Source organism: Schistocerca americana, unplaced genomic scaffold (genome assembly GCF_021461395.2).
Source record: "Schistocerca americana isolate TAMUIC-IGC-003095 unplaced genomic scaffold, iqSchAmer2.1 HiC_scaffold_727, whole genome shotgun sequence".
In the NCBI taxonomy this organism is placed as follows: domain Eukaryota; kingdom Metazoa; phylum Arthropoda; class Insecta; order Orthoptera; family Acrididae; genus Schistocerca; species Schistocerca americana.
The window spans coordinates 12,501-25,000 of NW_025726486.1; the positions used below are offsets into that span (position 1 = coordinate 12,501).

The window sequence follows — 12,500 nt, forward strand, 5'->3', positions numbered from 1 at the left end:
GCCAGCCCGTGGTACAGGCCAGGGAGAAGTACGTTGGTGAGAGCGTGGAGGCGCTGTTGCGGCTTCAGCGGAGCTCGGGAGATGACGTCAAGCTGCTCCACCAGGTGGCTACGTGGATTGAAGACACAGCGACCCGCCGTGGAAAATTGCAGCCCCAGGTACCGGAAGGTTTCACCCACACGCAGGGCAGGCATGGTGGTATTGCCTGCTGTGAAGGTGACATTGCTGTCCACCTTCACCTTCTTCTCGCGCCCTGACGCGACTAAGGCGAGGGTGAAACACTTCCGGGCGTTGATCTGCAGCCCCAGGTGGGCGAGGGCTGCGGTAGCTGCGTCGATGAGGGACTGCAAGCCCCTCGGGGTCGCTGCAAACAGCAAGACGTCATCTGCAAAGGCCGCAGCGTTGACTCTGCGACCGAGGATCCGAGCTCCGATGTGGGAGGGCAGTTGGCCTAAAACGTAGTCCACCGCAAAGTTGAACAGGAGGGGGGAGAGGGGATCGCCCTGGCGAACGCCCCGTGCTGGCTGCACAGACACGCCCACGCCGGCGCCGTCCGCTATCACTGTCGTGCTGCCCTCGTAGCACCGCTCGACATACTCGACAAAGCAATCCGGCAGGCCATGCGCCTTCAGCACGGGGCGAAGGGCAGCATGATCTACCGAATCGAATGCCTTAGATACGTCGATCGATGCCACAAAGACAGAGCGGCAGGAGCGAACTGCGTCGGTGAGAGCAGTGTCCAAGATGAAGGTATTTTCCAACATCCCATCCCGAGGGATGAATGCCCGCTGACGTTCGTCCACAGCACAAGCGCGCATCAGGCGTGACGCGAGAACCTTGTGAAAGGTCCGCGCCAACACCGAGCAGACCGTAATGGGGCGAAAGTCAGCGGGGGATGTTGGTGCAGCCGTTTTCGGGAGAAGGGACGTCCGCGCGCGAAGCAGGCGTTCCGGAAGGGCGCGGGCCAGAAGGAAGAGATTCATCACTTTCACCAGGACTTCGTGCGGCAGACGCCGCAACTCCGCTGGGGTAAGGCCGTCCGGCCCGGCTGCTGATCCCCTGGGCGGCAACGCGGCGGCGACCTCCTCATGTGTGACCGGCCCCCATATGCACTCGAGAGCGACAGGCTCTGAGTGCGGGAGGAGGCGGTCACGAATGAAGCCCGCGGTGGAGATGGGCTTCTTGGTGAAGAGGTCCGCCCAGAAGTCCAGCAGACCAGGGATGGCAGGTGGCGGCTGGAGCAGGGTGCCATCCAAGAGGCCGCGCACGCAACGCGCACGCGACCGTCGGAAGGCATCCTGCGTTCTCGCGTACTCCCAGCGGCGCCGCTTGCGCTTCTGCGTCGGCGGCGCGGCAGGCGGCCGCTTCGATGGTTGGCGCGGCCGCTGTGTCCTGGTGATCGATCTCTCCCCTCTGGACCCGACCGACGCAAGGGCATCCGGGAGCATGCCCAGGATGACATCGGGCGGCGTGCCCCGCCCCAGACCGATGACACGATCCAGGGCAGAGAAACGCTGGGCGGAAGCGGGTAGCCCCGCCAGATGCTCCCAGATGGCGGCGTCAGTCGGCCCCTCCGGCGGCGGCCCGGTGGTGTCGGCCGCGAAGTCCTCGGCTGCGTCGACGGGCGGCGCAGCGGCCTCGCCCGCGTCAGGCAGCGGGCTCGCCGCTCCCCGGCGGGACGCCGGCTCTTCCCCCCGACCGATCTCAAGCTCCTCCATGAATTGGCGGACAAGCTGCTTGTGGGCAGCTTGCCGCCGTCGGCACTTGATTGCCTCAAGCGTTCGGTCGGGGAACATCCTGATGAGCTCTTGATTTACAAAGAAGAACCGGGCGTCCCTCTCGAGGAACAGTTCGGCCTCTGCCTTGGCGAGCGACAGGACTTCTTCCTCCGTCCACCTCGCGCGATGCCTCTCCGTGACGATCTCCGCGTTGGCGGCCGCAAGATGTTGGCGGCGGCGATGGACCCCGAGACCGTTCTTGGTTGTAAAGCTGCGGTGGCACTCACTACAGGTATACATAGCTGCAAAAGTTACAAGATTTTCGGCACGGCCGGTTGGCCGGCTAGGTGCTGGGGGAGTTGGGGTGGCACCTTCAGCGGAAGGGCCACCACTTAAGAGAGTCATAGTTACTCCCGCCGTTTACCCGCGCTTGCTTGAATTTCTTCACGTTGACATTCAGAGCACTGGGCAGAAATCACATTGCGTCAACACCCGCTAGGGCCATCGCAATGCTTTGTTTTAATTAGACAGTCGGATTCCCCCAGTCCGTGCCAGTTCTGAGTTGATCGTTGAATGGCGGCCGAAGAGAATCCGCGCACCCGCGCGCCCCCGGAGGAGCACGCTAAGGCGGACGCGGCCTCGCAGCAAGGAAGATCCGTGGGAGGCCAAGGCACGGGACCGAGCTCGGATCCTGCACGCAGGTTGAAGCACCGGGGCGCGAACGCCGCGCAGGCGCGCGCATCCTGCACCGCCGGCCAGCACGAGGCCAACCAACGGCGAGAGCAGACCACGCCCGCGCTAAACGCCCGCACTTACCGGCACCCCTACGGCACTCACCTCGCCCAGGCCCGGCACGTTAGCGCTGACCCACTTCCCGACCAAGCCCGACACGCCCCGATCCTCAGAGCCAATCCTTATCCCGAAGTTACGGATCCAATTTGCCGACTTCCCTTACCTACATTATTCTATCGACTAGAGGCTCTTCACCTTGGAGACCTGCTGCGGATATGGGTACGAACCGGCGCGACACCTCCACGTGGCCCTCTCCCGGATTTTCAAGGTCCGAGGGGAAGATCGGGACACCGCCGCAACTGCGGTGCTCTTCGCGTTCCAAACCCTATCTCCCTGCTAGAGGATTCCAGGGAACTCGAACGCTCATGCAGAAAAGAAAACTCTTCCCCGATCTCCCGACGGCGTCTCCGGGTCCTTTTGGGTTACCCCGACGAGCATCTCTAAAAGAGGGGCCCGACTTGTATCGGTTCCGCTGCCGGGTTCCGGAATAGGAACCGGATTCCCTTTCGCCCAACGGGGGCCAGCACAAAGTGCATCATGCTATGACGGCCCCCATCAACATCGGATTTCTCCTAGGGCTTAGGATCGACTGACTCGTGTGCAACGGCTGTTCACACGAAACCCTTCTCCGCGTCAGCCCTCCAGGGCCTCGCTGGAGTATTTGCTACTACCACCAAGATCTGCACCGACGGCGGCTCCAGGCAGGCTCACGCCCAGACCCTTCTGCGCCCACCGCCGCGACCCTCCTACTCGTCAGGGCTTCGCGGCCGGCCGCAAGGACCGGCCATGACTGCCAGACTGACGGCCGAGTATAGGCACGACGCTTCAGCGCCATCCATTTTCAGGGCTAGTTGCTTCGGCAGGTGAGTTGTTACACACTCCTTAGCGGATTCCGACTTCCATGGCCACCGTCCTGCTGTCTTAAGCAACCAACGCCTTTCATGGTTTCCCATGAGCGTCGATTCGGGCGCCTTAACTCGGCGTTTGGTTCATCCCACAGCGCCAGTTCTGCTTACCAAAAGTGGCCCACTTGGCACTCCGATCCGAGTCGTTTGCTCGCGGCTTCAGCATATCAAGCAAGCCGGAGATCTCACCCATTTAAAGTTTGAGAATAGGTTGAGGTCGTTTCGGCCCCAAGGCCTCTAATCATTCGCTTTACCGGATGAGACTCGTACGAGCACCAGCTATCCTGAGGGAAACTTCGGAGGGAACCAGCTACTAGATGGTTCGATTAGTCTTTCGCCCCTATACCCAGCTCCGACGATCGATTTGCACGTCAGAATCGCTACGGACCTCCATCAGGGTTTCCCCTGACTTCGTCCTGGCCAGGCATAGTTCACCATCTTTCGGGTCCCAACGTGTACGCTCTAGGTGCGCCTCACCTCGCAATGAGGACGAGACGCCCCGGGAGTGCGGAGGCCGCCGCCCCGTGAAGGGCGGGGAAGCCCCATCCTCCCTCGGCCCGCGCAAGGCGAGACCTTCACTTTCATTACGCCTTTAGGTTTCGTACAGCCCAATGACTCGCGCACATGTTAGACTCCTTGGTCCGTGTTTCAAGACGGGTCGTGAAATTGTCCAAAGCTGAAGCGCCGCTGACGGGAGCGATTATTCCGCCCGAGAGCATCCCGAGCCAACAGCGGCGCGGGTCCGGGGCCGGGCCAGGTAGGTCCGTCATCCGGGAAGAACCGCGCGCGCTTGCCGGGAGCCCGAGCGCCCAAAGGGGCGAATCGACTCCTCCAGATATACCGCCGGGCAGCCAGCCAGGACACCGGGGCTCTGCCCAACAGACGCGAACCGAGGCCCGCGGAAGGACAGGCTGCGCACCCGGGCCGTAGGCCGGCACCCAGCGGGTCGCGACGTCCTACTAGGGGAGAAGTGCGGCCCACCGCACACCGGAACGGCCCCACCCCGCGGCGAGTGGAAAGGCAACCGGACACGACCCCGCCGCGGATTGCTCCGCGCGGGCGGCCGGCCCCATCTGCCGAGGGCGGAGGCCAGTGGCCGGATGGGCGTGAATCTCACCCGTTCGACCTTTCGGACTTCTCACGTTTACCCCAGAACGGTTTCACGTACTTTTGAACTCTCTCTTCAAAGTTCTTTTCAACTTTCCCTCACGGTACTTGTTCGCTATCGGTCTCGTGGTCATATTTAGTCTCAGATGGAGTTTACCACCCACTTGGAGCTGCACTCTCAAGCAACCCGACTCGAAGGAGAGGTCCCGCCGACGCTCGCACCGGCCGCTACGGGCCTGGCACCCTCTACGGGCCGTGGCCTCATTCAAGTTGGACTTGGGCTCGGCGCGAGGCGTCGGGGTAGTGGACCCTCCCAAACACCACATGCCACGACAGGCGGCAGCCTGCGGGGTTCGGTGCTGGACTCTTCCCTGTTCGCTCGCCGCTACTGGGGGAATCCTTGTTAGTTTCTTTTCCTCCGCTTAGTAATATGCTTAAATTCAGCGGGTAGTCTCGCCTGCTCTGAGGTCGTTGTACGAGGTGTCGCACGCCACACCGCCAGCCGGCTGTGCACGCTACCGAGTAAGTACCGGTATGCGAACCGCCAGGCGACGGGCGCGCATCGCACGTTTAAGGAGGCGCGGCCGGCCCCACAGGCGGCCGCGACGCTCCCAGGTCTGCGAAGCGGGGCAAACGCCGCGCGCTTCAGTATACGTAGCCGACCCTCAGCCAGACGTGGCCCGGGAACGGAATCCATGGACCGCAATGTGCGTTCGAAACGTCGATGTTCATGTGTCCTGCAGTTCACATGTCGACGCGCAATTTGCTGCGTTCTTCATCGACCCACGAGCCGAGTGATCCACCGTCCTGGGTGATCTTTTCTTAGTTTACACTGTCTCTTTCAAGACAGTTGCATAGGCGGGACGTAGGCGTGTGGCGGCCCCTGTTCAAGCGTTCTGTGTCCAACGGCCTCACGGCCGATGGGCGTCGTACGGCTCCACACCGGAGCGGACAGGCAGTCGGGCGAAAGTCATTCAAAACCGGCGCCAGGCGCCAGGTGCCGCAGGCCAGCCGCTCCAGCGCTTCAGCGCTCGTACCACACAACATTGGCGTTAGTTTTGAGAAGCACGCGTGGTTCCGCACGCGGCGCACGGCTACTGCGAGCCGTACAGGTAGCGTGTTGCGCGACACGACACGCACATCGAAAGACATGCAGTCTAGTCGGTAATGATCCTTCCGCAGGTTCACCTACGGAAACCTTGTTACGACTTTTACTTCCTCTAAATGATCAAGTTTGGTCATCTTTCCGGTAGCATCGGCAACGACAGAGTCAATGCCGCGTACCAGTCCGAAGACCTCACTAAATCATTCAATCGGTAGTAGCGACGGGCGGTGTGTACAAAGGGCAGGGACGTAATCAACGCGAGCTTATGACTCGCGCTTACTGGGAATTCCTCGTTCATGGGGAACAATTGCAAGCCCCAATCCCTAGCACGAAGGAGGTTCAGCGGGTTACCCCGACCTTTCGGCCTAGGAAGACACGCTGATTCCTTCAGTGTAGCGCGCGTGCGGCCCAGAACATCTAAGGGCATCACAGACCTGTTATTGCTCAATCTCGTGCGGCTAGAAGCCGCCTGTCCCTCTAAGAAGAAAAGTAATCGCTGACAGCACGAAGGATGTCACGCGACTAGTTAGCAGGCTAGAGTCTCGTTCGTTATCGGAATTAACCAGACAAATCGCTCCACCAACTAAGAACGGCCATGCACCACCACCCACCGAATCAAGAAAGAGCTATCAATCTGTCAATCCTTCCGGTGTCCGGGCCTGGTGAGGTTTCCCGTGTTGAGTCAAATTAAGCCGCAGGCTCCACTCCTGGTGGTGCCCTTCCGTCAATTCCTTTAAGTTTCAGCTTTGCAACCATACTTCCCCCGGAACCCAAAAGCTTTGGTTTCCCGGAGGCTGCCCGCCGAGTCATCGGAGGAACTGCGGCGGATCGCTGGCTGGCATCGTTTATGGTTAGAACTAGGGCGGTATCTGATCGCCTTCGAACCTCTAACTTTCGTTCTTGATTAATGAAAACATACTTGGCAAATGCTTTCGCTTCTGTTCGTCTTGCGACGATCCAAGAATTTCACCTCTAACGTCGCAATACGAATGCCCCCGCCTGTCCCTATTAATCATTACCTCGGGTTCCGAAAACCAACAAAATAGAACCGAGGTCCTATTCCATTATTCCATGCACACAGTATTCAGGCGGGCTTGCCTGCTTTAAGCACTCTAATTTGTTCAAAGTAAACGTGCCGGCCCACCGAGACACTCACTCAAGAGCACCCTGGTAGGATTGCAACGGGGTCCGCCTCGGGACGCACGAGCACGCACGAGGCGCGTCGCACGCCTTCAGCTCGCCCCACCGGCAGGACGTCCCACGATACATGCCAGTTAAACACCGACGGGCGGTGAACCAACAGCGTGGGACACAAATCCAACTACGAGCTTTTTAACCGCAACAACTTTAATATACGCTATTGGAGCTGGAATTACCGCGGCTGCTGGCACCAGACTTGCCCTCCAATAGATACTCGTTAAAGGATTTAAAGTGTACTCATTCCGATTACGGGGCCTCGGATGAGTCCCGTATCGTTATTTTTCGTCACTACCTCCCCGTGCCGGGAGTGGGTAATTTGCGCGCCTGCTGCCTTCCTTGGATGTGGTAGCCGTTTCTCAGGCTCCCTCTCCGGAATCGAACCCTGATTCCCCGTTACCCGTTACAACCATGGTAGGCGCAGAACCTACCATCGACAGTTGATAAGGCAGACATTTGAAAGATGCGTCGCCGGTACGAGGACCGTGCGATCAGCCCAAAGTTATTCAGAGTCACCAAGGCAAACGGACCGGACGAGCCGACCGATTGGTTTTGATCTAATAAAAGCGTCCCTTCCATCTCTGGTCGGGACTCTGTTTGCATGTATTAGCTCTAGAATTACCACAGTTATCCAAGTAACGTGGGTACGATCTAAGGAACCATAACTGATTTAATGAGCCATTCGCGGTTTCACCTTAATGCGGCTTGTACTGAGACATGCATGGCTTAATCTTTGAGACAAGCATATGACTACTGGCAGGATCAACCAGGGAGCTGCGTCAACTAGAGCTGAGCAGCCGGCCGCCCGGGAGTGTGTCCCGGGGGCCCGCGCGAACACGCAAGCGTCCGCTCAATTATTCTGCAAACAGGAGGAGGCTGAGCTCCCCTGCACAATACACCTCGAAACCCTCTCAGGTCCCGGCGGCGCGCAGCGCCGTCCTAAGTACTTGGTCGGGTTCGAGAGAGGCGCAATCGCCCGGAGTTTGGCGAGTAGACGCTTTAGGTGCGACCACCCGTGCTCCCAACTGAGCTTGCCGCTGCCGACAGAGGCCCGGGAGCGTGCTGTCGTGGCATTGCCGGCGGGAGACAACACGCGCCACCTACGGTGGCCGGCAGCTCCAACGCCAGCGCCACAGAAGGACAAAAGCCCCACTTGGGTGCCGAAGCGAACTCTCCCAGCACAGCGCACGCGCCAACACGTCCGCACAGCTGCGATACAATCCACCTGCGAGAACCGCAGAGGCGACCGAGCAGCAGACGGCGTCGCGGCGCCGAGCGCCGGGCGGCGGCGCATCCTCAGCGCACACAGTCCTCAATCGGACCAGCACACTGCAGATGTCCACCGCGCTTCGCACCGGGCCCGCGAGGACCTACTTTGGCCGCACGGCGCCGCGTGCAGGGTGCGCCGGCGCGCAGCTGCGCCGCCTGCCGCCTCCGTCGGCCGGCGCGCCTGCCACTGGCCGCCCCCACCAGCCGGCTGTAGCGCGTGCGCCCACGCACCGCGCGGCCAGCACGCCGGAAGGCCCCCCCTCACCGGCCGGGGACGGTCCCACCCAGCCACCGCCGCGTATCGCTTCACACCCACATGCCATTCACGTTCGTGGGCATGGTGGGTATCGCTGAAACAACCGGTTGGTAGCTCAACCGATCGTCGCCATCACTGATTCACCTCTAGCGAGAACAACCGCACCACAACGGTTTACCAGTTCTTCATTTGCGTAACGTCACCAGCAAACGTAGACGTCCATCGCCATTTGCAAATTCAACGATTGTTGCATGCCTGTGTCAGGTGTCACGACACACTATGTCTGCCCACATACACGCAACAACATGTGCACGCTTCGCGAACACGTGGAAGGTGGCCCCCGTACGTATGCGATGTCCATTGCGCGAACGACTGTCAACCGGCCTCTGTCGCATGTCGCAGATGTGGAACGCAGTGCACCATGCTATCACGGTGTGTGAGAAGAGACGACTACGTCTGACAACACGCGCCACTACATCAACAGACGGCTCATGCTGATCGCCATCCACGGCATACCATACTGCAATCCAGCTCTTATAGGGAGACGACACGTAGCTGAGTGCACAATATTTGGACCGTATGGTTCGCCGTTGTTGGCGCAGTCGTGGTACGGTCACACATGTACCACGATGTATCATTCAGTACATGAGGACCAATGTGCGGTACAGTGTGTGATTTGGACGTACAACATCAGCGGACAGTTGCCACAAGCCGTACCACAACGTAGGCTGTGCTTCGCCATGCGAATGCCAATGAACAACTGCGAAGGGCATTGAGCATGTACGTCCTGCCGCCATCCGCATTACAGTGTATAGCTGCAAGGTGTTTAACATGAAGCGATACTCTGGGGACCGGGCAGTGCGAGTAGCAAACTATATTGCGGGGGTTGCAGTTAGGCAACACTACACTAATTTAACGCGTCGTATGACAATTACAGAGCAGGTTAAGGCCCAACGTGTGTTGGGTTAAGGCCCAACGTGTGTTGGGTTAAGGCCCAACGTGTGTTGGGTTAAGGCCCAACGTGTGTTGGGTTAAGGCCCAACGTGTGTTGGGTTAAGGCCCAACGTGTGTTGGGTTAAGGCCCAACGTGTGTTGGGTTAAGGCCCAACGTGTGTTGGGTTAAGGCCCAACGTGTGTTGGGTTAAGGCCCAACGTGTGTTGGGTTAAGGCCCAACGTGTGTTGGGTTAAGGCCCAACGTGTGTTGGGTTAAGGCCCAACGTGTGTTGGGTTAAGGCCCAACGTGTGTTGGGTTAAGGCCCAACGTGTGTTGGGTTAAGGCCCAACGTGTGTTGGGTTAAGGCCCAACGTGTGTTGGGTTAAGGCCCAACGTGTGTTGGGTTAAGGCCCAACGTGTGTTGGGTTAAGGCCCAACGTGTGTTGGGTTAAGGCCCAACGTGTGTTGGGTTAAGGCCCAACGTGTGTTGGGTTAAGGCGCAACATAGGTTAGGTTAAGGCGCAACATAGGTTAGGTTAAGGCGCAACATAGGTTAGGTTAAGGCGCAACATAGGTTAGGTTAAGGCGCAACATAGGTTAGGTTACGGCGCAACATAGGTTAGGTTAAGGCGCAACATAGGTTAGGTTAAGGCGCAACATAGGTTAGGTTACGGCGCAACATAGGTTAGGTTAAGGCGCAACATAGGTTAGGTTAAGGCGCAACATAGGTTAGGTTAAGGCGCAACATAGGTTAGGTTAAGGCGCAACATAGGTTAGGTTAAGGCGCAACATAGGTTAGGTTAAGGCGCAACATAGGTTAGGTTAAGGCGCAACATAGGTTAGGTTAAGGCGCAACATAGGTTAGGTTAAGGCGCAACATAGGTTAGGTTACGGCGCAACATAGGTTAGGTTAAGGCGCAACATAGGTTAGGTTAAGGCGCAACATAGGTTAGGTTAAGGCGCAACATAGGTTAGGTTATGGCGCAACATAGGTTAGGTTACGGCGCAACATAGGTTAGGTTAAGGCGCAACATAGGTTAGGTTAAGGCGCAACATAGGTTAGGTTAAGGCGCAACATAGGTTAGGTTAAGGCGCAACATAGGTTAGGTTAAGGCGCAACATAGGTTAGGTTAAGGCGCAACATAGGTTAGGTTAAGGCGCAACATAGGTTAGGTTAAGGCGCAACATGGGTTAGGTTAAGGCGCAACATGGGTTAGGTTAAGGCGCAACATGGGTTAGGTTAAGGCGCAACATGGGTTAGGTTAAGGCGCAACATGGGTTAGGTTAAGGCGCAACATGGGTTAGGTTAAGGCGCAACATGGGTTAGGTTAAGGCGCAACATGGGTTAGGTTAAGGCGCAACATGGGTTAGGTTAAGGCGCAACATGGGTTAGGTTAAGGCGCAACATGGGTTAGGTTAAGGCGCAACATGGGTTAGGTTAAGGCGCAACATGGGTTAGGTTAAGGTACAATATGGGTTAGGTTAAGGTACAATATGGGTTAGGTTAAGGTACAATATGGGTTAGGTTAAGGTACAATATGGGTTAGGTTAAGGTACAATATGGGTTAGGTTAAGGTACAATATGGGTTAGGTTAAGGTACAATATGGGTTAGGTTAAGGTACAATATGGGTTAGGTTAAGGTACAATATGGGTTAGGTTAAGGTACAATATGGGTTAGGTTAAGGTACAATACGGGTTAGGTTAAGGTACAATACGGGTTAGGTTAAGGTACAATACGGGTTAGGTTAAGGTACAATACGGGTTAGGTTAAGGTACAATACGGGTTAGGTTAAGGTACAATACGGGTTAGGTTAAGGCACTTGGGGGGGGGGGGGCCCGGTTTGTTGATTGTGATTATCGTAAGTAAATGACTGCGGCATCATCTGATTTGCCACGTCAGGGTGCACCTTTGGCTCATAACAGGCGGCGCTCTGATTCCATGCTTGTGGCAGACCTGTGTCTTTCATTCCTGCCATTGTTTGTGTGGTGTGACAGGAGGCAGTATTGTGATGTTGGGTGCACCCCTGTCTGGGACATGTGTGGGTGTTGGTGGCTTAGCTGAGCAATGGTGGTTGTCGGAAGGGTGGGATATTCTGTTTTCCGAGTGGACCTCCCGGTCTGGTTATGATAGTGTGGATTGTCTAATGTGGCAGAGAGGATGCACTGGGTGTTGTTCCATGCTGGTGCTTACATATTGTCTGTGTGCCTGTTACAGGCAGAGAGTAGTGCGTGATAAGAGTGTCTGGCTGACGTGTGATTGTGAGCAGAGTCTTTCAGCATGTATACGGACAGGTCTATACATTATCTGTATTCTGATGGCTCTATCTATTACTAATCAGCGCCGTGTATACGTTTAATCCGGTTCCAGTCGAAACTATTGTATCTCTGTACATTAGTGACACGGCGAGCCCGCTATGTAGTTACTCGTCTCGGCAGCTTCCACCGGTGTATGGCAAATGATTATAAGGAATCAGTCTAGTCGTCAATACCGATAGTCTGACGTCACATGTCTGGGGTGGGGGACGCTGCGCCCTTCCGGTGGGTCATGGCCTAGGAAGACTCTTCCCACGCAGGGGGGCTTGGACTGTCATTGACTCTTCCGAGTAATATACTTGCCGTACGTTTTTGCGACTGCGAGTGCAACGCTCACCGGTACCGACATGGATGGAGCGCCTCCTAGCTGCCGCTGAGCATCTGCATTCGTACAGCGAGCAACGCGATCGCGTCTGTAGCTCGTACGTGGTACAGCTCGCAGCTCATGTATATGGACAGCGGGAATGTCGCATATTGGACATAACTCTTCATGAAACGCACGTTATAGGGGTGGATTGCACATTGCGAGTGCGAGCAAAGTCCGCCGTTCATCCGCTGGAGTTGCGAGTTGGGCGGTTGGGGTGGGGCACGAACGGGTGCAGGTGGAGTGATTGCCGGTCCACGACTTCGTGCGGCAGAGGCGCTGGCGTTGGGGTGGGGTCGAAAGAAGGGCACTGTGGGCCCATCGCTGTCTTAGTCGGCTTGGCGTCTCATAGATGACGGTATCGTCGTTGCAGGAGGTCATGTTGCGGGAGACCTACAGATGGCGGTATGTTTTGCGGTGCGCTCGACATGGCGGACGTAGTGTTGTCAGATTCGCATAGATGGAGGTATTGCATGTGGTTTCGCCGTATTTTCATAGATGGCGATACTGTTTTGCCGGCATGGTTGGCGTAGTTCCG

At 57.3% G+C, this 12,500-nt stretch overlaps 2 non-coding genes and 1 pseudogene across 2 annotated transcripts; all 3 read right to left on the reverse strand.

Annotated features, from left to right (window-relative positions):
- Positions 1 to 4,993, reverse strand: part of LOC124589781 — a 7,668-nt pseudogene extending 2,675 nt beyond the window's left edge.
- Positions 4,994 to 5,181: 188 nt separating this feature from the next.
- LOC124589783 lies at positions 5,182 to 5,336 on the reverse strand. Its single transcript, XR_006976256.1, has one exon. It is a non-coding gene; the product is annotated as a 5.8S ribosomal RNA (ribosomal RNA).
- A 351-nt stretch (positions 5,337 to 5,687) lies between these two features.
- LOC124589773 lies at positions 5,688 to 7,597 on the reverse strand. The gene has a single exon (XR_006976248.1). It is a non-coding gene; the product is annotated as a small subunit ribosomal RNA (ribosomal RNA).
- Positions 7,598 to 12,500: the final 4,903 nt, after the last annotated feature.